The sequence below is a fragment of the Schistocerca americana genome, chromosome 4, assembly GCF_021461395.2.
Source record: "Schistocerca americana isolate TAMUIC-IGC-003095 chromosome 4, iqSchAmer2.1, whole genome shotgun sequence".
NCBI lineage: Eukaryota > Metazoa > Arthropoda > Insecta > Orthoptera > Acrididae > Schistocerca > Schistocerca americana.
Genome location: NC_060122.1, coordinates 309671654 through 309691815, shown reverse-complemented (window position 1 = coordinate 309691815; position 20162 = coordinate 309671654). Strand labels below are relative to the sequence as shown.

Here is a 20162-nt window from a genome sequence, read left to right as displayed (position 1 = left end):
TGTCTTGCTTTGTCTTGAATAAAATATATATGGAGAAACTGAAGTTCTTCCCAGAAGAGAGTTCGTAGATTTCAAATTTCCTAGCAGTTTAAAGCTGTGTGCAGGACCGTGACACGAACCTGGTAGTTTTCTCTTTCATGTGCAAGTGCTCTATCTACTTTTTTATCTTCTTTATTTCCATCTGTTTCATTGTCAGGTTTCGTCAGTAGGTCAGTGCGATGCCACTTGATATCTTTCAAATTCCATCGATGAGAACTTCATCAGTTTTTTTTTTTTTTTATTACAGAGGGTGGCCAGTCCCCTGACCGAACAAGTTGAGCTTTCGAGCAGACAAGGAACACCTACTCCCAGGGCGAAGAAAACTTCTATCCGGCTGGGAATGGAGACATGGACCCCGCGACTGAGCTATCGAACGACTCTCCATCGCAGCTTTACTTCTGCCAGTACTTCATCCTCAACCTTCCAAATTTCACAGAAGTTCTCCTCTACACCTTGCGGGTCTACCACTCGTGGGAGAAAGGATACTGCAGTGATGTTTGGAAGGTAGGAGGTACTGTCAGAAAAAGGGCAGTGAAGGTGGGTCGTTAGTCGTGTTTGGATAGCTCACTCAGTAGAGGACTTGTCCGAAAAGGCAAAGGTCTGAGGTTAGAGTTCCAATCCAGCAACTTAACCTGCCACGAAGTGTCAAAAGTTCTTTATTTTTAGACTGGCCCCCTTACTTTTAGCTTCTGTCCTCCCGAATGAGCTCAGAATGTGGTCCGCTAGCCAGTCCAACAGGGTGGGGACGGACAGAAATAGTCCAGTACTTCCGCGATGCTTCCAGCGGTCCGGAACCGCGCGCCAGTTGGCCTTTCCGCGAGTGGAGTCGACCTTGGCGGGCGGCCACAGGCGCGACCTTGCGCTATAACAGGCACTCGCCCAGCTCAGCTGATCACTACTGCAGCAGCCGGCCGCGGGCGTCGACCTCCGCTCTTGGGGAGTCCACTTCACTGGCCTTCCTGACACTCTTACAAGGGAAATTCCCCACCGCAATCCGCCTCAGATTTAGTGGTAAAATGGGCAAGTGACTGAACATTTCTTATCAAGCACGAAAACAGAGAGAAGGTTTACTGAACTGTGAAAAATGAAGCAAAATAGGAACAGTGAACGGTCGAAGCTTAAGAAGTGCGACATCGAGAGAACTGGAAGAGCCGGCCGTGGTGACCAAGCGGTTAAAGGCGCTACAGTCTGGAACCGCGCGGCCGCTACGGTCGCAGGTTCGAATCCTGCCTCGGGCATGGATGTGTGTGATGTCCTTAGGTTAGTTAGGTTTAAGTAGTTCTAAGTTCTAGGGGACTGATGACCTTAGAAGTTAAATCCCATAGTGCTCAGAGCCATTTGAACCATTTTGAACTGGAAGAGCCACTGTGTCGTGGTTAAGTAGTCATGTTGTTAAACTGCTAAGAGGACGAGCCGTCCTCAAAACTCCACGTGCCATAAATTTTTATTTATTTTCACAACATTATGAACTGTCCATAGAGTCATTGAAAAGATTGTTCTCCTTCTGTAGTCTTGGCAGTTGTCATTGTACACATTGGTTGTCAAGTAAATGTGATGAAGAGTGAGAGCAGGCGAGATACCACACAGACGTCTCACAGAAATGAAAACAACAAGTAAACAGGTGTGAACTAGTGTAAGTAGGCTGCTTATGTTCAAATGGCTCTGAGCACTATGGGACTCAACTTCTGAGGTCATCAGTCCCCTGGAACTTAGAACTACTTAAACCTAACTAACCTAAGGACATCACACACATCCATGCCCGAGGCAGGATTCAAACCTGCGACCGCAGCGATCGCGCGGTTCCAGACTGTAGCGCCTAGAACCACTCGGCCACTCCGGCCGGCGGCTGTCCAGGTTTTTATGTTGGTAACGCCACGTAGCGCTCTGTATGAAAACTATGTAAGTAGGCTGTTTAGGTTTTTACGTTGGTAACGCCACGTAGCGCTCTGTATGAAGATCACTGACTGTGCTGTGTGCATTCTGTGGCTGGTTTGCATTGTTGGAATATTTGCTATTGTAGTGTTGTCAACAGCGCGTCGCGTTGTGCATTTGGAGGTGAGCCGCCAGCACTGGTGGATGTGGGGAGAGAGATGGCAGAATTTTGAGAGTGGACGATCTGGACGTGTGTCCGTCAGAAAAATGAAATTTCTAATATTGGATATCATGAACATATATATAATGACTTTTGAACACTATTAAGGTAAATACATTGTTTGTTCTCTACCAAACTCTTTCATTTGCTAAGTATGCCTATCAGTAGTTAGTGCCTTCAGTAGTTAGAATCTTTTATTTAGCTGGCAATATTGGCGCTCGCTGTATTGCAGTAGTTCGAGTAACGAAGATTTTTGTGAGGTAAGTGATTCATGAAACGTATAGGTTATTGTTAGTCACGCCCATTCTTTTGTAGGGATTATTGAAAGATTGCGTTGCGCTAAAAAATATTGTGTGTCAGTTTAGTGTTGATCAGAATAAGTAAAGAGAGAAATGTCTGAGTATGTTCAGTTTTGCTCAGCTGTTTGTAAATCAAATAACGTAGAAGTTTACCAGCACAGTAATATATAACTTTCCGAAGGGGAAGTTTCACTATATTACAACAAAGGAATTCAAGATTCAAAACTTCCAAAACGGAACGCAACTTCAAAAACGTTAAAACATTTGTTTGGACAGAGTGCACAGAAGATGTGTGATTGTGAAACTGTTGAATTCATTCGTTGCAGCATATGTGACAAACCATTATGATTTTATCATTACATTCATACGAACACCTAAACCTAACATGGAGGCGTATCTCACTCACCAGGCGTACAAATTAGATGCGTCGATGAGAGATACCTATCATATGACACACGTACTGTCACTAATGCCGTGTGTGACACGCTAGACTTGTTTTCCGGTGGAGGATTCGGTTGACTCGTCGCTTCGTCATCAAACATTTGCGGTTGCCATTCGAAAGTCGCTTCCTCTCGGCTGCCAACAGAGTGGTTGCGCAGAATCAGCATTCGTTATAGGTCCCTTCCTTACACCTCGCAATTGCAAACGGACGTTACACCACGACACAGACACAAATTTGAATGCAGCGAACAGCGGAAAAAAAGAAGGTACTAGGGAGTTTTGAACACGGCTCGCCCGATTTGCTGTCCCAGCACCCCGACCACTTGACCACGACGTCGGGAATGTTCAAGCGTGAGCTATGTTGCACTTCTTTTGCTAGGACCGCTCACTGTTTGTATTTTGCCTTTTTACACTGTTCAGTACACCTTCTTCGTGTTTTCATGCTTGACCTGCGTTCAGTTTTTGACTGGCTGCCCACTGGACTCTCTTACCACTGAAACACCTGAAAGGGGGGGGGGGGATAGTTTCCCTTGTTAGCACCACGAAACAGTATAAAAAAAGTAAACGAAAATTCGTGATCTGACCCAGAGGATCTTTCCGTGCCGAACAGATGCAGCGTCATCATCTGCTACATGGCGTCATTCGAATGTGGTGTGGGGGTCAAAGTTTGAAAGAGCTTTGGGAAACCTACGATCGAATAAGGCAGAGGACATAGATAACATTCCAGCATAATTTCTAAAATAATCGGGAGAAACGCCAGGCAAACGGTGAAAAATGCCTAGAGAATAAAGTTCGCTAAAGAATCGTCCCCACAAATCTGAAGATAGAAAGGGCAGATAAGAGCGAAAATTATCTATCATACAATGAGCTTAAGAGCCTGTGGATAGAAGTTGCTCAGGAGAATAATATACAGAACAATGTAAATAATTTAGGGATCTCTTTGATGACAATAGATGTTGAAAATTAGCTGGACTGATAAGATAAAAAATGAAGATATATAACGACAACACTGCAAGAAGAAGGAACGAGATGTTAGGACGTATGTTGAGACGCCAAAGACACAGATATTGGAATATTTCCAATAAATAATTGAAGAAGAGTTTGGCGCAGGAGGGGAAGTCGTGGTTGGCAGCATCAAACGCCAAAAAACTTATCCAGAAAGAAATATGGAGGGGCATGGGATCAGCACACTCCTCTCCCAGCTGTTGATGGCTTTCCAGATCCTGTAGCCGCTGCTTTCATTTACTTATTGTAGCTCCTCAGTTAACATCATGAGCCTGGGTGGATCCCGTTCCAGTTATCCCATCGATCTCTGGAAGTATCGGGAACAAGTAACACGACCAGGTACTCCGATTCGTAGACAGGCGCGCTGACCACTCAGCCAAACAGTCTGCAAATTTTTTTTAAAGAAGTGAATGTATTGCACGCTATGGACAAAAATTTAGGAACTATATCGTATGTTGTGCTACAGACGAATGCTGAAAATTAAGTGGACTGATAAGAGGAATGAGGAGGTTCTGCGCAGAATCGGAGAGGAGAGGAATAAGTGGAAAGTACTGACAAGGAGAAGAGACAGTACGATAGGACATTTGTTAAGACATCAGGGAATGATTTCCTTGATATTAGGGAGAGCTGTAGAAGGCAAAACAGAGACTGAAATACATCCAGCAAATAACTGAGGACTTTGGTTGCTCAGATGAAGAGGTTGGCACGGGAGAGGAATTCGTGGCGGGCCGCATCAAACAAGTCAGAAGACTGATGATGACCGAAAAAAAAAAAACATACGATTTTCTCTTTTGTTCCCCGTTGGCTAAGTGCGTTGGCAGAGCGGTCCTTGTAATCTGAAGAGGTGCAGTTCTGGTCCCAGTCTAACGAGTCTGAATCATGTTCTCTTTCATCTCCTTCACCTCTCTCCACCTGAGACTACATCCGCCTCCTGTTGTTCCTAGGCACACTGGATAAAACTTTTTTTAACGCCAGGGGACATCACTCTTATATTGTCAAACACCACCTCTGGCCTTCATAATGCCGCCATTTCGCTGAAGAAGAGACTCCACAAGTTAATTCGATTCTGCCATAAACAAGTGAATCCATTCACTGATAATTACATCCCGTAGAATTACTGAATTGCTAGGATGTGTTTTGCTACGTTTCATCCATTGCATCAAATGGTCTCAGGCATTTCTGTGGGATAAAGATTGCGTGCTTTAGCAAGCGAGTCAATAGGTGTCTTTGTTATGGGGGTTTGTTAAACAATTTGCCCTTCCAATAACATTAAAGTGAACGTTGATGCTGCACAGAAACATCAGTGAATTCAGTAAGTCTGGACATGCTCGCAAAAGTATGGGACAAGTTTGAAGATCGTCTGGATGGTTGTCGTGAGTCCGGTGGAAGTCATACTGAACATTTGCGAAATATAAATGTAAACTATGATCTCAGTATACTACGGTTGTATGTGGGTGTATGTAAAATATATATCTTCGTAAAATCGAATGGTTCTTTCGAAAATAAAACTTGCAGTCCTAACCAGTTTATATATTCATTCACGTTGAAGATACAAACATGTGAAATCGGGTGGATTTTTCCGAAACGCACTGCAGATAATATTTACAAACTAAGTAACAGTTGGGGTAGTAAATATCCTGCTGATCTTTTTCTCTGTCGTTACAGTATTGGAACCCGAACGCGGTGAGGCGCAACTATCTGAGTACGAGAAACTATTGAATCTTCATATTTAGTTTGTGCAATAAAAGTGTGCAAGTTGGTGATTTCAGCAAGGTTGTTACATACTACCTCGTCAAAGCAGATTCGACTACGTCTATTCTCTGATGGCCTATTAAGATCAGAGACACGTCTCTTATGACAGTGTGGCAGAGCTCTGAGCGACTACAAGAGCGGAGGGAAAGTGAAAGCTGTACGACAAAGAGCTGAACTGCACACCGTGCGTGAAAGGCCATCAAGGGCGCTACGCGGTCGTGCCTCCAGACGCCCGTACTGCGGTTCAGGTGCGCTCGTCTGTCGCCGTCAATCTAGAACGGCGTCTCAGCCGGGAATACCACCGGCTGTCAGCTCACAGTCTTCACTGACAACGGCTCTCATCTAAGCTTCCACCTCTTCCCTTCTGCTCACCGTGTTGTTCTCGTTTTTATACGTCCACACTCCGAGGTGTGGGGTTGATCTGATATTCTGTTATTCTGCGCAACGGATTAATCTGAGATGTACCCTTTACCCTGTGGCTCCTGTAAGATACTTGGGTACTGGAGTAGTGCTAGTTAGTGTAAGAAAAACATGGAACTAACGAAAGTTATTATTTATTTTGCAAAAATTCTGAGAAATCAGAATGACACCTTTAGTTATAAATTGAACAAGTTATATCCTAGTTCTTTTCGGAATGTGAAGTTACCTTTCAAGGATAGGATTCGCTAATGAAATTTCTACACAAAGTTTAAGATGCTTGTTGCCTTGGCAGAATGGCTGAGAGGCGCGCCTACTCAACTTGAATAATTATCCTTTAGAATGTTGTTAGGTACGGTCGAGGCTGTCGCGTGTGAAATGCAGTGAAGTGTACTGTTGTGGAGGAAATATGGGGCTCGCAATAGCTGTAGCGCAGAATACCATAAGCTGCGATGACTGCTGTCTGCGCCGCTCGCTGCTGACAAATAAGATAACTCTCGTTCTATCTGGATTGACCGTCGCCAATGAAACTCTCCCTATGCCTTGATGAAGTCAAGGATTCCTATTCGCCCCTAGTCTAACTATTGGCGTGCTACACCGGTCAGATAACCAGTCCACCGCAATGCCACTAAACATTCGCTCGCAGGCGTTTAACTACAACTCTGTCCGTTCACACCGCACAATAAGTGTGTCGGCCAACACAGTGAACAACGCTTAATCGCAAGGACTCAATATAGAGTCGCCCTTTGATTCGCTCTCGACAGAGGTGCTCTCCCAGTGAAGTACTGAGGAGAGACTTGTTCCTCGCTCTTTCGAGTCCACGTACGAGCGCGCACGCTCTCGTTACGTGTTCTCGCTCCAAGAGCGACAACGGAACCGCGCCTCTCCACGCCAGACGTGAAGGGGTATATCTTTCGGGCTCTACCATTATTCCTTCAGCTCAAGGCGTCAGAAATATCGTCTGCCAATGAGCATTGCTCTTCTAAAACGGGAGAATGACGTTTCGTTTAAGTCGACCAATCCGGAAGCTTGTAGCTTTGATGTTTGGCGTTTGCTGTCTCCCTGTGAAAATCTCTGAAACTGCGTGCTATGTATAAAGAATGCGTAGGCTGGCCGCTCCCACACAATGTAGCGGAATTTGCTTTTAAGCCGGACACGGGGTTGTTCCCCCTTTTCCACTCGGGCCCACGCTGTCCGCTGCGGGTGGTCGCCGGCCGACATGGGCTGGGTCGTTCTCTGAAGGGCCTGGCGTCCCGTTGTGTGGCCTCTCTCCCTAACTAAAAGCCTCTGTGACCGTCGTGTCTGGAATGTATGTGCGCACACCAGCCTCGAGTATTTCAACCACGGTGCACTCACTTGTCAGTTGCATATCGTTTACCTGAATTCATACAACATTGACTTTATCTTATCGAGTTTGGGTTCGAATGAAGCGTCTTGATGCGCGGAACATGATTGTGAGGTCGGAATATGTAAGCAATGAAGGTCAGGAGACCACGACGTCTTATAACACGTAAGTCGCTCATCTTAGGTTCGATTTTCCTTTCTTACGTCAAGGAGGAAACTCATACTTCTTTTTATCAAATAAACATATAAAAACATTCAAAACGAAACTCGTGTAAGCGGTGGCTGTGTGATATTTGTATCTGAAACACACCGCTGGACTGGAAGATGCCTTTTTGTCATACTGAAATTAACACGAAACCAGGATATATTTACGTTCCACCGTTTCAGAAATGTCAAATGTCTCCCAAGAAAGGTAGCGTCTGTTGGCGCGTCGGAAGCTGCTAACAGGGATGTGGAGAGCGGGGTAGGGTGCGTGGTATGGTAAGGAGAAGGAAAAAGTAAGATTCCTCAGTCAAAAGAGCAATAGATCCGTGTAACGATTATATCAGAGAGTAGGACCAATCAAAGTTACGCTGACATCATTAACACGGTATCGCCATTTGCACAACAAAATCGTTCTCTAGACAGAGGGCGAACGCTGTCGACGAGCATCTTTTGCTATAATTGCAATTTCTTTTTAATGACATGAAAGCATTCTCAGTGGTTTTTGGGAAGCTAGAAATATAAAACAGTTCATTCTTAAAGCTAAGGAAGAAGAGCTTCGTTTTAGCATGTTGGCGCCATTTTTCTTCCCACTGGACGTCAAGTTTGATATCTGGATAGGACACTGTCATTCAAGCAGCACTGCGTGAACCTGTCAAAGAAGCTTGGCTGGACAGTAAATTTTCTCCACAAAATAGCAAATGCAGATACGCTACGCAGTGCATAAATTTCACTTGTGTACTCAACTGCTCAATATTGTGTCACTGCATGAGAAAACAGCGCATACACAGCCAAGATAAATGTACGTTTGAATGGGAGCATTGCAGCACCAATACTGACACCTCAGACGGGTTCCCACATAATAGCCCTTTTTCAGTCCAATATTGCTCCTCCGCTTCTCAAAAGAAAAGCTGCCAAGTCGCAAGATAGCGTCCGTAAGAATTCATTTCTAATTATCGCTTTGCAGACCTCACCAGCTATATGCCTGAAATTGCGCAAACCACTTCGGATCGATCTTCGGGTTATAGATGTATGCGATGCTACCGAAAAGTGGAAAGAACGCTGGGAATAACACCCATCCCGCAATATCCACCTAATTTGAAACACAACTGCGAAAGTTGCAACGTTCGATGTTCACCGTTGCGAATAATCGAGACTCAACAACATCCGAACTGCGCGAGGCAAATGTGGCCACGTCTTAAAGGTTCATTTAGAAAGTACTGCGTGTGACACTGGTGTGGATGAACAGTGAAAAATAAATACTGCGGAGAAATCCTCAGCGTACTCTCTTAAACTTCTGAAAGGCTTGCATGACATGACAATGAAGGCTGTAATTTGGCTATGAGATTGAAACACTAACCTGTGAATTCATTGTGTATGTTCTGTAATGCCATACCAAAATAACAATAATAATGATACTAATCATAATGATAATAATAAGAGTAATTACAGGAACAAATGAAGGTTTGCTACTGTAAGAAATGGTGGAACAATCACACATAATGAAGAGTAAAAATATCTAGGAGTAAAAGTCACACAGGATGGCAAACAAAATAAGGAAATTAATTCAAGACTGAAAGATGTTGGAACATTAAATGGTATTTCATGGGATCAAGAGGGTAGTAAGGAAACAAAAGAAAAAAATCTTCAAAATAGTTATTCGAAGAATTGTGGCATGTGGATCAGAATTATGGACAGTTAAAACCAAATTAACGAACGGATTGACGGCAACTGGGATGGGGTTTTGGAGGGGGTATGCAGGAATAACGGGGCGGAAAAGGGTAGAAATGAAGTCATCGGGAAGAAAACGGATGTCACAATATCGATTATTGATTTCGTGGAAGGAAAACGACTCATATAGTATGTAAATACGAAAAGGACGTCAGCGAAGAGGTTGCCGTCGGAATGGGAAGCACCAGGAAGGAAAAAAGGAGAGACACTATTGACCGCATGGCTACAAACAATTCAGCCGTTAATAAGAAGAAGAAATACTGAAGAAAATTTATGGACAGATAGGCACAAATGAAGAATTAAAATTAAGGTTGATCTTGGGTCATCGGAAAATGTAAATATATTATAAAATTATGAATAAAATAAATGAATAAATAAAAATAAATTTGTCTTCTTCGAATGGCAACATTTATGGCACGGACTTGGTTTCTGCTCCGTGGAACAGGGGCACGTATATGCAAGTGAGACAAGCTATCCGTATACGTGAACAGGTTGCAGCGGATTGCCAACAGCGCAACATCGACTGAAGGCGAGGAATAAGGCCAAGCGGAGAGAAACTTGCAGACTTAAATTGCTGAGCAGCCAATTCTCCGGCAACCGATAAAGAGGTAGACTTGCGAACCGATGCAGCACGACGAGTTGCTGAACTGCGGTGGGGTTAGATTAGAGGTAATCACCAATCGAGTCAGTGGCTGAGGACGTGGCGCAGGTGTGGCGCTGCTCCGACATTTTCCAGGGCGTTTCAGACCTTCTAAACGAGTTTTACATTGGCGAAGAAAGAGCTTAGCGTGAAGTATAAAATAATGAACTGCCGTAAACAGCAGCAGTTGTGGTGTAGCTTTACGACACGGCCTCTATTTTTACAACCTTCTATTAAGGAAATCTGCGATGTTAAATAACACACAAAAGTGACTGTTTTGAATCTCGGTCAGATATGCAACTGCATGGGACGCTTTGTGGATTTTAACATTTAGATATTTAAACTCCTCTATGTTGAGATATACGGCTTCCTCTCTCTAAGTATGAAGTGCGAATCATATTAAAATGTATGGTAGAGGGTATATGTTTTCATTGTACAACATATTACGATTTCTTCATGTTCCATTCACTGGCAGAGTATGAGTAGACTGCTTATATGCTTGTGAGAAAGCTCCTCTTGGTCTAACTTTTCTTCTTGATGGCCACGAGATCCACACTCAGGCATCTGAAGAATACTCTTAGTTTCTGTGATGAAAGCCAGTTTTCCCATATCCTGCTAATGAATCGAAGCCTGCTATTTGCCTCACTTAAAAACGAGCTTATCTGATCATTCCACCTCCTATCCCCACAAATGATTGCTTCCAGGAGGTTGTATGACTGATTCAGTAATCATACAGTTAAAGATTAATATAATTCAAACGTCCTAGGAAAGATCAGCAGCATCAGCGGACAGTCTGAGCTCGTAACTAATATTAATTTCTAAATCATGATGTACATGGTGGGCAAAATAATGTTGGCCGTAAGATATTTCACGCACCATGCGTCAGCCAACCAAACTTACATCATTTGCCCTGGGTGCGGATGATATAAGTAGAGCTGCCTATCTCGGGGTGCGTGAGATATTTACTGAGCCGTTAGTTTTTGTCCACATCGTATAACACGAATACAAACGAAACTTCCTGGCAGAATAAAACTGTGTGCCGGACCGAGACTCGAACTCGGGACCTTTGCTTTTCGCGGGCAAGTGCTCTACCAACTGAGCTACCCAAGCACGAATCACGCCCCGTCCTCACAGCTTTACTTCTGCCAGTATCTCGTCTCCTACCTTCCAAACTTTACAGAAGCTCTCCTGCGAATAGCACTTGCCTGCGAAAGGCAAAGGTCCCGAGTTCGAGTCTCGGTCCGGCACACAGTTTTAATCTGCCAGGAAGTTTCATATCAGCGCACACTCCGCTGCAGAGTGAAAATCTCATTCACGAATACAAATGGTCCTATTAAACATGCCCAGAGGACACCCGACTCATTTGGTTAACTCTGCACGCGGCACTTAAGATAAAGTGTCCAAACAACACTAGTGTAGTGATTTTGAACTCAATGCTAGTTTCCATGGATGTCATTTTGTTCAATTTACGACGTTATGTTTGAACCCGGACTACATGCTACAATTTTGCGCTAGGCAGAAATGCATGAGTATAACAAAAAAAATGGCTCTGAGCACTATGGGACTTAACATCTATGGTCAGCAGTCCCCTAGAACTTAGAACTACTTAAACCTAACTAACCTAAGGACATCACACAACACCCAGCCATCACGAGGCAGAGAAAATCCCTGACCCCGCCGGGAATCGAACCCGGGAACCCGGGCGTGGGAAGCGAGAACGCTACCGCACGACCACGAGATGCGGGCTGAGTATAACAACTTTGTGAATTAGTTTCCAACGTTTTTCTTGCAATGATTGTGATCTCCCAAAGAACAGTAAAGTACTTACAGTAATTCACTACGCAGTTAGCAAATTTCAACGTTTATCATAAAGAAAAAGTGTCTCAGTTCCTGCAAATATACACACTAACCGTAGGGGTTTTAAGAAGTAACTCTCGAAATTATTGTCCTTTTTGAGTACAACTACATCTACATCTGTAATGCTTTTGTAAAATAACGTCCAAATGTGCGTAATAATGTTCGCTGCTAGCAGTTAAAAAACAGGATAAATTAGTTCCAATGATAACTGTATTTTCTACTAGAGAAATTCTAGTGCTTATCGTTTTACATACACACAAATACTTTGCCGACATACGAATAATAATAATAATAGGTTGGCGGTTTTACACATGCATAAAATCTTTTACTTACTTGCATTGTAATCGTCCCCTAATAAAACATTCAATCATTTATCATCCATACAATGATTTTAATTGCGTCAAATCCTGATTGTACTACCAGAAATTCTAGAGAAATTGACACATGGCTCCATTTACTGCGAATTTTATTCGTATACGTAGGTAACGGAGAAACTACAATACCTTTTTGCTTAAGTACAAAAACTTAGAGTGATTAATGAGAATGTCCTGTTATAATGCGTAAATCGTACCTTCAGGACTTCACAGACATGTTTCTCGTTTCATTTTTTGATTTATAAGCATTCAGCCTATGGTATATTACTGCGTTCGTTTCAGTGTAAAATGCTCACAGCATATTATTGGCAAATATTGGTGTGGAAAGACGAAGCGGGTAAAAATAATGTAGAGAAATGAGAATACGATATTTCATTTTGCATTTTGGAAGCATAAGAACGTGACGAATTGTCGTGCAGCAGTCTTGAACAACTCACCTTGAATTTATTCTTCCGTTTTTGTGCAAAAACGATCAAGCTATACTACTTCCCATATTTGTCGTCCCATGTTTGTCTTCCGGGTAACTTGCGGCTAACGTGACAGCACAGCTGGGCTCTGACGTGAGTTTGTGTCTCTGATTAGCACCACAGGGATCGCACTCTCCAGTGCTACCGTAAGAGGCGCCACCGTCTTCACAGCTTCCACCGTTACGTAAGTCGATCTTCCGCTGGAACTTGCTTCCAATTTACGATCCACAACGAGATGACATATTTATTAAGGAGATACAGTAAGGGCAAGGCGCAGCACCATCTTGTGTTACATCGTGTGCATCTCAGCAAATTGCATGGGAAAATTTGTCGGGTATACTTGAGTAATGGACTGTCCATTAATTTACTCGCCAGCATGGGAAAATTTCTTGTCTACATACCTATGAGAGTGCCATAAGAACTATTATTTTATTATTCCATATTCTGGTAGTGAATACCTTCAGCCAGAAGTCCTACTTCGTTTCCTGAGAAGCCGAGAATATATATATATATATATATATATATATATATATATATATATATATATATTTCTGCAGGGTACTTACAACGACTTGTTGAGTTGATGCCACGTGGAGCTGCTGCACTATGCCGGGCAACAGGGCGTTCGATACGATATTTGGATGTATCTCATGATTGGTCATCTCAGTGTGTTTTCCGAATCGTATCCCTGTTATTATATGTCTCATCCTCAGGATGCTACAACTCCCTTCCGCTAACAAACTTAAAAGGTTCTCACAGGTCATGTTTTGCGAATGGGAACGTTGTTCGATTCGACAGAAGAAACCAAGTGATTTGCATTGGACGGATTGTCGTCCGAAGCCAGTGTGTTCCGGCGATGAGATCGGCTGCACTGAAACCGCGGACGTACTGCTGTAAAAATCGTCCGTCTTCGGCCGATGTCGGCAGTAGGACGAATTCCCTGACGACAAGGCCAATGTGATCGCAGCCAACTATCGAACTGTAGGCAAGGGTTGGTACGCCGGAAGCTAAATCGCTCCGAGCTGTCGCTTTCGTGAGAAGCTGTTACGCGCGCTGCGACATGAACCGCCGATCGTAATCGGACCATTTAGAGTACGGCAGGTGCTCTCGAGCGACCCACGCCTCGCGAAGAAGGCGCGGCCCATCAGGAGGAACACAATGCCCCGGCAAGGTGTCAGCAGGGGCGGGCGCCGCACGCAGACTGCAGACTGCCGACTGCTGGGGGGACGCACCGCGGAGAAAGCGGCCACGAAAGTGTTTGGCCTGTCTGTCGAAACTGACGCCCGCGGCGAAAGTGTTTTCCTAGGGGGCACACGCCCATACACAACCCGCGGGCCGTGCTCTCTCTGTCGCAAAGGTTGCAGCATCCGACCGGCGGCGACGCTCGTCTGCGACTCAGCCTCTCCGTCAAGTCTGGGATCGGTTTGCTTGTCATGTTCAACGGAGCGTGAATTATGGTCCAGTGATTCGGCACAAACACTCACTTCTGGGCGCACTTGTTCAAAACGACATATTATTACATTCTGATGTAATCAAGCTTAACGCACATTGTGAAGTGATACCGTTGGATATTGATAATTTCGTTTGTATGACAGTAACCTCATACAAAACTCAAGTTTGTTGGCATTGTCAACCATCAGATTCGGGATCTATTGTAAATTTTGTTATTTATGTTGGGTCTGAAAACCCGTAAGGATGTGAAATGAAACGCCTTTCAACCGTCTAGTTTCCAAACTTACTTTATTTGGCTACCAGTTTCAGCGATTTACTACGCCATCTTTAGTCGGTAGATGGTGGTTGAAGTGATCGCTATAGCAAGCAGAAATCTACTAATACCGGTGCTGTTGGCCCTTGTTTTGACCAGAACCGAGGTGGAATCTTCCTACACGTCGGTCAGGAGCCTGAAGATGAGGTAATAAATAGCCGAAACTGGTAGCCAAGCAAAATAAGTTTGGAAACTATACGGCTGAAAGCTGTTTCATTTGACATCCTGTGTCGAACAACCGAGTCCCGAAACCATCTCTGAAAAGACGGACATGCAGAGAAAACCCTTAAAGTCAAGATCCCACATGAAATCTTCTTTATTTGGATTGATTACTGGTTTCAGGCCGGCTGGGGTGGCCGAGCGGTTCTAGGCGCTATAGTCTGGAGCCGCCCGACCGCTACGGTCGCAGGTTCGAATCCTGCCTCGGGCATGGATGTGTGTGATGTCCTTAGGTTAGTTAGGATTAAGTAGTTCTAAGTTCTAGTGGACTGATGACCTTAGAAGTTAAGTCCCATAGTGCTCTGAGCCGTTTGAACCATTTTTGAACTCGTTTCAGCCAAATGTTTAGCCATCTGCAGATCACAAAAAATTATTGATTAGTGTTGTTGCCATTAAGACATTTTTAAAATGACAACATCCACACATGAGATATTTAAAAACCTTTTCTTCGTTCGCAGATGGTGTAATTGAACGATGATCATAATGCGCTATGCCGTTACAACTTACTAACTGAAACAATCATTATTTACACCATTTCGTAACACAGTTTAATTAGTTACTAAGTAGTAACAGCTTAAACCTTTGTTTACGACCATAGTTCAATTACTCTGGCCACGAACGACGAAAATCTGTGTTTAATTAGGTCATATATCGATGTTATCATTTTAAGAAAGGTTTTAAGGTTGTGTGAAGCCGTAATAGCACCATCACTAATCAATAATGTTTTATTATCTGAAGATGACTAGATTGTTAGCCGAAACCAGTAACCTATCCAAATAAATGAGACTTCATGTGAGATATTGACTTCATCTGTTATCAATCTCTAACATAAATTTAAAAAAAAAGATCATTCAAAACTATTTGTCCTTAAATGTCGTATTTTGTATTTTACTACTTACATTCGATTGGAATCAAAACACAACCGTAAATCATATCTAAAGTTATTTAAAACATCTACAATAAATTTTGCTAATCACTACGTAAAGATTACACACAATTTAATGTAAATGCTGTCTTTGCCAGCGACGTATTAGTTAGGGTCTTTGCCTACAAATGTGATATCTCTGCTTTCCCGTTTGGCAGGAAGAGTAGTTGTAAGAGACAGCGTCATTTAAAGTTGTTTATAAAGGGTAGATGTGTTTTATATTTTGGGCGCACTCAGTTTTGTTATGACAACCCATGAATGTTGTTGTGTTTCACTAATAACTGCAGTAGATCAAGGTGCAGACTTTGGAAGAGATATTTATGGCCCACTAAGTCGTAAAAGTACGAATTAGTTTCTTTAATATAAAGTTTTTATGCCTAAGAATTTTTTTCAGAACTAAAATTTGTTGTAGGCTAAGTCAGTTGGGTTTGGAATCAGCTTGATATTTGCCAACTTTGCAGTCCAGTTATTATTATTATTATTATTGGTACACTGGTTCCATCATTTTTGTTTCTAACACCACTACGCGTTTCGATATGCCATCATCATTAGTGTACCTTTAATGTTTTGTATATTTTATAACCAGTCATAGCCCTTGACAAGAAGCACGTAAAGGACGACAATTTGTTGTTATTATTGACACCATTATTAATGTAGAGAGGGCGACATAATCATGGTCATCCTCTTCAAGGATTAGGCCTTTTGACCCGTTCCGCAGCAGAATTTTTCACGTCCAACATTCCTCTTGCCGCTTTATTTATTGTATCATTAGACCTACGTTGGACATGGTCTCTCCAGTTCAGTCAGGATATTTTAGTTACGTTTGTAATAGGTTCAACATTTAGTTCTTGTGTAATATCGGTATTTCTTTTATGGTCCAACAATGAATATCTCTATACAGAGGATGCTTCGATTCGTCGTAATTGATCAGATGTTAGGGTCCAACATTCGCTACCATACAGCAGCAAAAATAACGTTATTACTTTGTAGAGTTTAATTAATGTTTCTTCTGTACGCTATGTTTCAATGTACGTTGTATAGTTCCGCAAATATGTCTGAATCTGGCCAATATTAGCTGTACATCATCTGGGTCAGGAAATTTAAAATTGCACCCAAAATATTTAAACTCTTTTATTCGTTCAATTATTTGTCTCTTTATGAAACTTTGGGCCTAATGGGTTCCAGTCTTTGAAATACGATCACATTTGTTTCGTCTGTTGATGTTCTCATTCCGTATTTAGTGGTAGTTTAACTCAATTTGTGTACTGAAATTTGAATCTTTTCTTCAGATTTTCCTTTAATATAATCTGATCATCAGCAAATAGCATTATCTTAAAATTAAAACTTCACTTCTCAATGTTCCATCTGATAAAATCGATGAATGATATCGTCAGTATAAACATTAAAAAAGTTTGGAAACCGTGGGCAGTTTTGTCTGATTCCTTGATTGATATCGGCAGATTCTGTTCCATTCCTCACAGTACGTATCCTAATTTTATTATTTTTGTATACTGACTGAATTTCTGTAATCAGATCGGCTGCAACTGCCTATTCCTTAAGTGATTCCCTCTGCATTTTCTGCTTTACCATGTCAAACGCCTTTTCGTAATCGATAAAAACTTCGTAAGCTGGCCATCTATATTCCCTTCGTTCCCCGTTTACTTGTGCCAAAGAGCAAAGACAATCAGAACGTGATATACTTTTCAACATGATCTACTTTTTCTAAAACCATATTGCACCTGACATACGTGCTTCCATTATTAGTACTAATCTCTTGTTTATAATTATAGCATACAGTTTATAGCACGAATTTAGTGGCTTATTTCTCGTAATTTGCTCATTGTGATTTATCGCCTTTCTTGTAAACCGGGCATAGCAAAGCTTCATTCAATTCTTCTGGTGCATGCCCGTTCAGCCAGTAAATATTCATAAAGTTTTTTATGCTTTAGACGTATCTAAATTTAAGTGAGTAAAGGCACATGTTTATCATTATTACACACATCGAAAACAGTTTTGCATCACCTCGGTTCCGAGAGTTCCGGAACCTGTACAGAAAATTGGAATAGAAATCAACATAAACGTCATTCCGCCCGTTTAATTGCTCACGAAAACCACACATTGCTTGTTGTACCACTATACAGCGAGACCTTCACAGGTAGTGGTCCAGATTGCAATACACACCAGTACCTCTAATACCCAGTAGCACGTCCTCTTGCATTGATGCATCCCTGTATTCGTCGTGGCATACTATCCACAAGATCATTAAGACACTGGTGGTCCAGATTGTCCCACTCCTCACCGGCGATTCGGTGTAGATCCCTCGGAGTGGTTGGTGGGGCACGTCGTCCGTAAACAGGCCTTTTCAATCTGTTCCAAGCATGTTCGATAATGTTCATGTCTGGAGAACATGCTGACCACTCTAGTCGAGCAATGTCGTTATCCTGAAGGAAGTCATCCACAAGATGTGCATGATGGGGGCGCGAATTGTCGTCCATGAAGACTAATCCCTCGACAATATGCTGCCGATATGGTTGCACTGTCGGTCGGAGGATGGCATTCTCGTGTCGTACAGCCATTACGACGCCTTCCATGACCACCAGCGGCGTACGTCGGCCCCATATAATGACACCCCAAAACAGCTGGGAACCTCCACATTGCTGCATTCGCTGGACAGTATGTCTAAGGCGTTCAGCCTGACCAGGTTGCCTCAAAACACGTCTACGACGAATGAATGGTTGAAGGCACATGAGACACTCACTCATCGTTGAAGACAACGTGATGCCACTCCTGAGCGGTCCATTCGGCATGTTGTTGGGACCATCTGTACCGCGCTGCATGGAGTCGTGGTTGCAAAGATGGATGGCTCTGAGCACTACTGGACTTAACATCTTAGGTCATCAGTCCCCTAGAACTTATAACTAGTTAAACCTAACTAACCTAAGGACATCACACACATCCATGCCCGAGGCAGGATTTGAACCTGCAACCGCAGCGGTCGCGCGGTTCCAGTCTGTAGCGCCTAGAACCGCTCTGCCACTCCGGCCGGCTTGCAAAGATGGACCTCGCCATGGACGTCGGGAGTGAAGTTGCGCATCATGCAGCCTATTGCGCACACTTTGAGTAGCAACACGACGTCCTGTGGCTGCACGAAATCATTATTCAATTTGGTGGCGTTGCTGTCAGGGTTCCTCAGAGCCATAATCCGTAGGCAGCGATCATCCACAGCAGTAGTAGCCCTAGTACAGCCTGAGCGAGGCACGTCATCGACAGTTCCTGTCTCTCTGTATCTCCTCCAGGTACGAACAACATCGCTTTGGTTCACTCCGAGACGCCTGGATACCTCCCTTGTTGAAAGCTCTTCCTGGCACAAAATAACAATGCGGACGCTATCGAACCATGGTATTGACCGTCTAGGGATGGTTGAACTACAGACGACACGAGCCGTGTACCTCCTTCCTGGTGGAATGACTGGAACTGATCAGCTGTCAGATCCCCTCCGTCTAATAGGCGCTGCTCATGCATTGTTGTTTACATCTTTGGGCGGGTTTAGTGGCATGTCTGAACAGTCAAAGGGAATGTGTCTGTGATACAATATCAACAGTCAATGTCTGTCTTCAGGAGTTCTGGGAGCCGGGGTGATGCGAAACCTTTTTTGGATATGTGTATTAGTAATGTGTAGAGGGAAACATATACAGTATAACGATAGCCGTCGTGTATAAATTTAACCGAGTAAAAATTGTACAGTAGAAGCTAATTCCAATTTTACGATATTATTACCTAGGTGTTAGATACAGGGTCACGAGAACCGCATGCTACAGGTTACTCCTTTTACTGGCGGTCAGAACGAACGGTACTCGCAGAACTTTCTGCACGCAACTGAGGCTGCGAACAGGACGCGGCAACCGCAAGGCGTCGCCGCAGGTTGCGTAAAGCGCAGACAGCCCGGGCCGGAGCTTACGGCGATACCATCTGCGGGCCGTTATTCAGCAGACAGCTTCCGGCAGCACTGTGGGCGTGCGTGTGGCGAAGATGCCGACAAAAATACGCCGAAACGTTGCCGAAGAATGAAAGGACGTTCCGAAGAATGTAATAATTTTTGAATGAGAGGACCTCGTATCAGAAAACTATATATTCTGCGAACAACATTGTAGAACTTAAATCCTGTTTACAAGCCCTTTTATGAAACAGGCTGAGTCATAAATGATGAAAAATATTCAAGTAGACTGCGTGCTGCTATGCAAAGCAAGCGAAGAATCGTTATTTTATTTTCTCGTGGCCTCATTGTTTAGAAAGTAAAGAAAGAAATGCCCACTTTACAAAACACGGGCATCAAGTTCCAGACCCTATTCTCCGCCCACATGCATTACATTACGCACCAAAGACCTGCTTCGTAGCAGCCAACTCTCGGAGGATGTGAGAAAAACTCGTGCCATCTTAGAGCACGAACAAAAGTAATGAGAACTTGTAAACTTGCCGACACCGATAGAGAATAGAGTCTCATAACCAGGAAGGAGCGGCCGACGTATGAGACTACAACGCGAGCAAGTTATCCAGCCCTGCCGCTTATTCCCGTCTTCAGTTCTCTAAAGAAAAT

The 20162-nt window shown here is 43.3% G+C and overlaps 1 protein-coding gene across 1 annotated transcript in view; it reads right to left on the bottom strand.

Annotated features, from left to right (window-relative positions):
• Nucleotides 1–20162, bottom strand: part of LOC124613440 (WW domain-binding protein 11-like) — a 184704-nt gene that overhangs the window by 14193 nt on the left and 150349 nt on the right. The window lies entirely within an intron of this gene.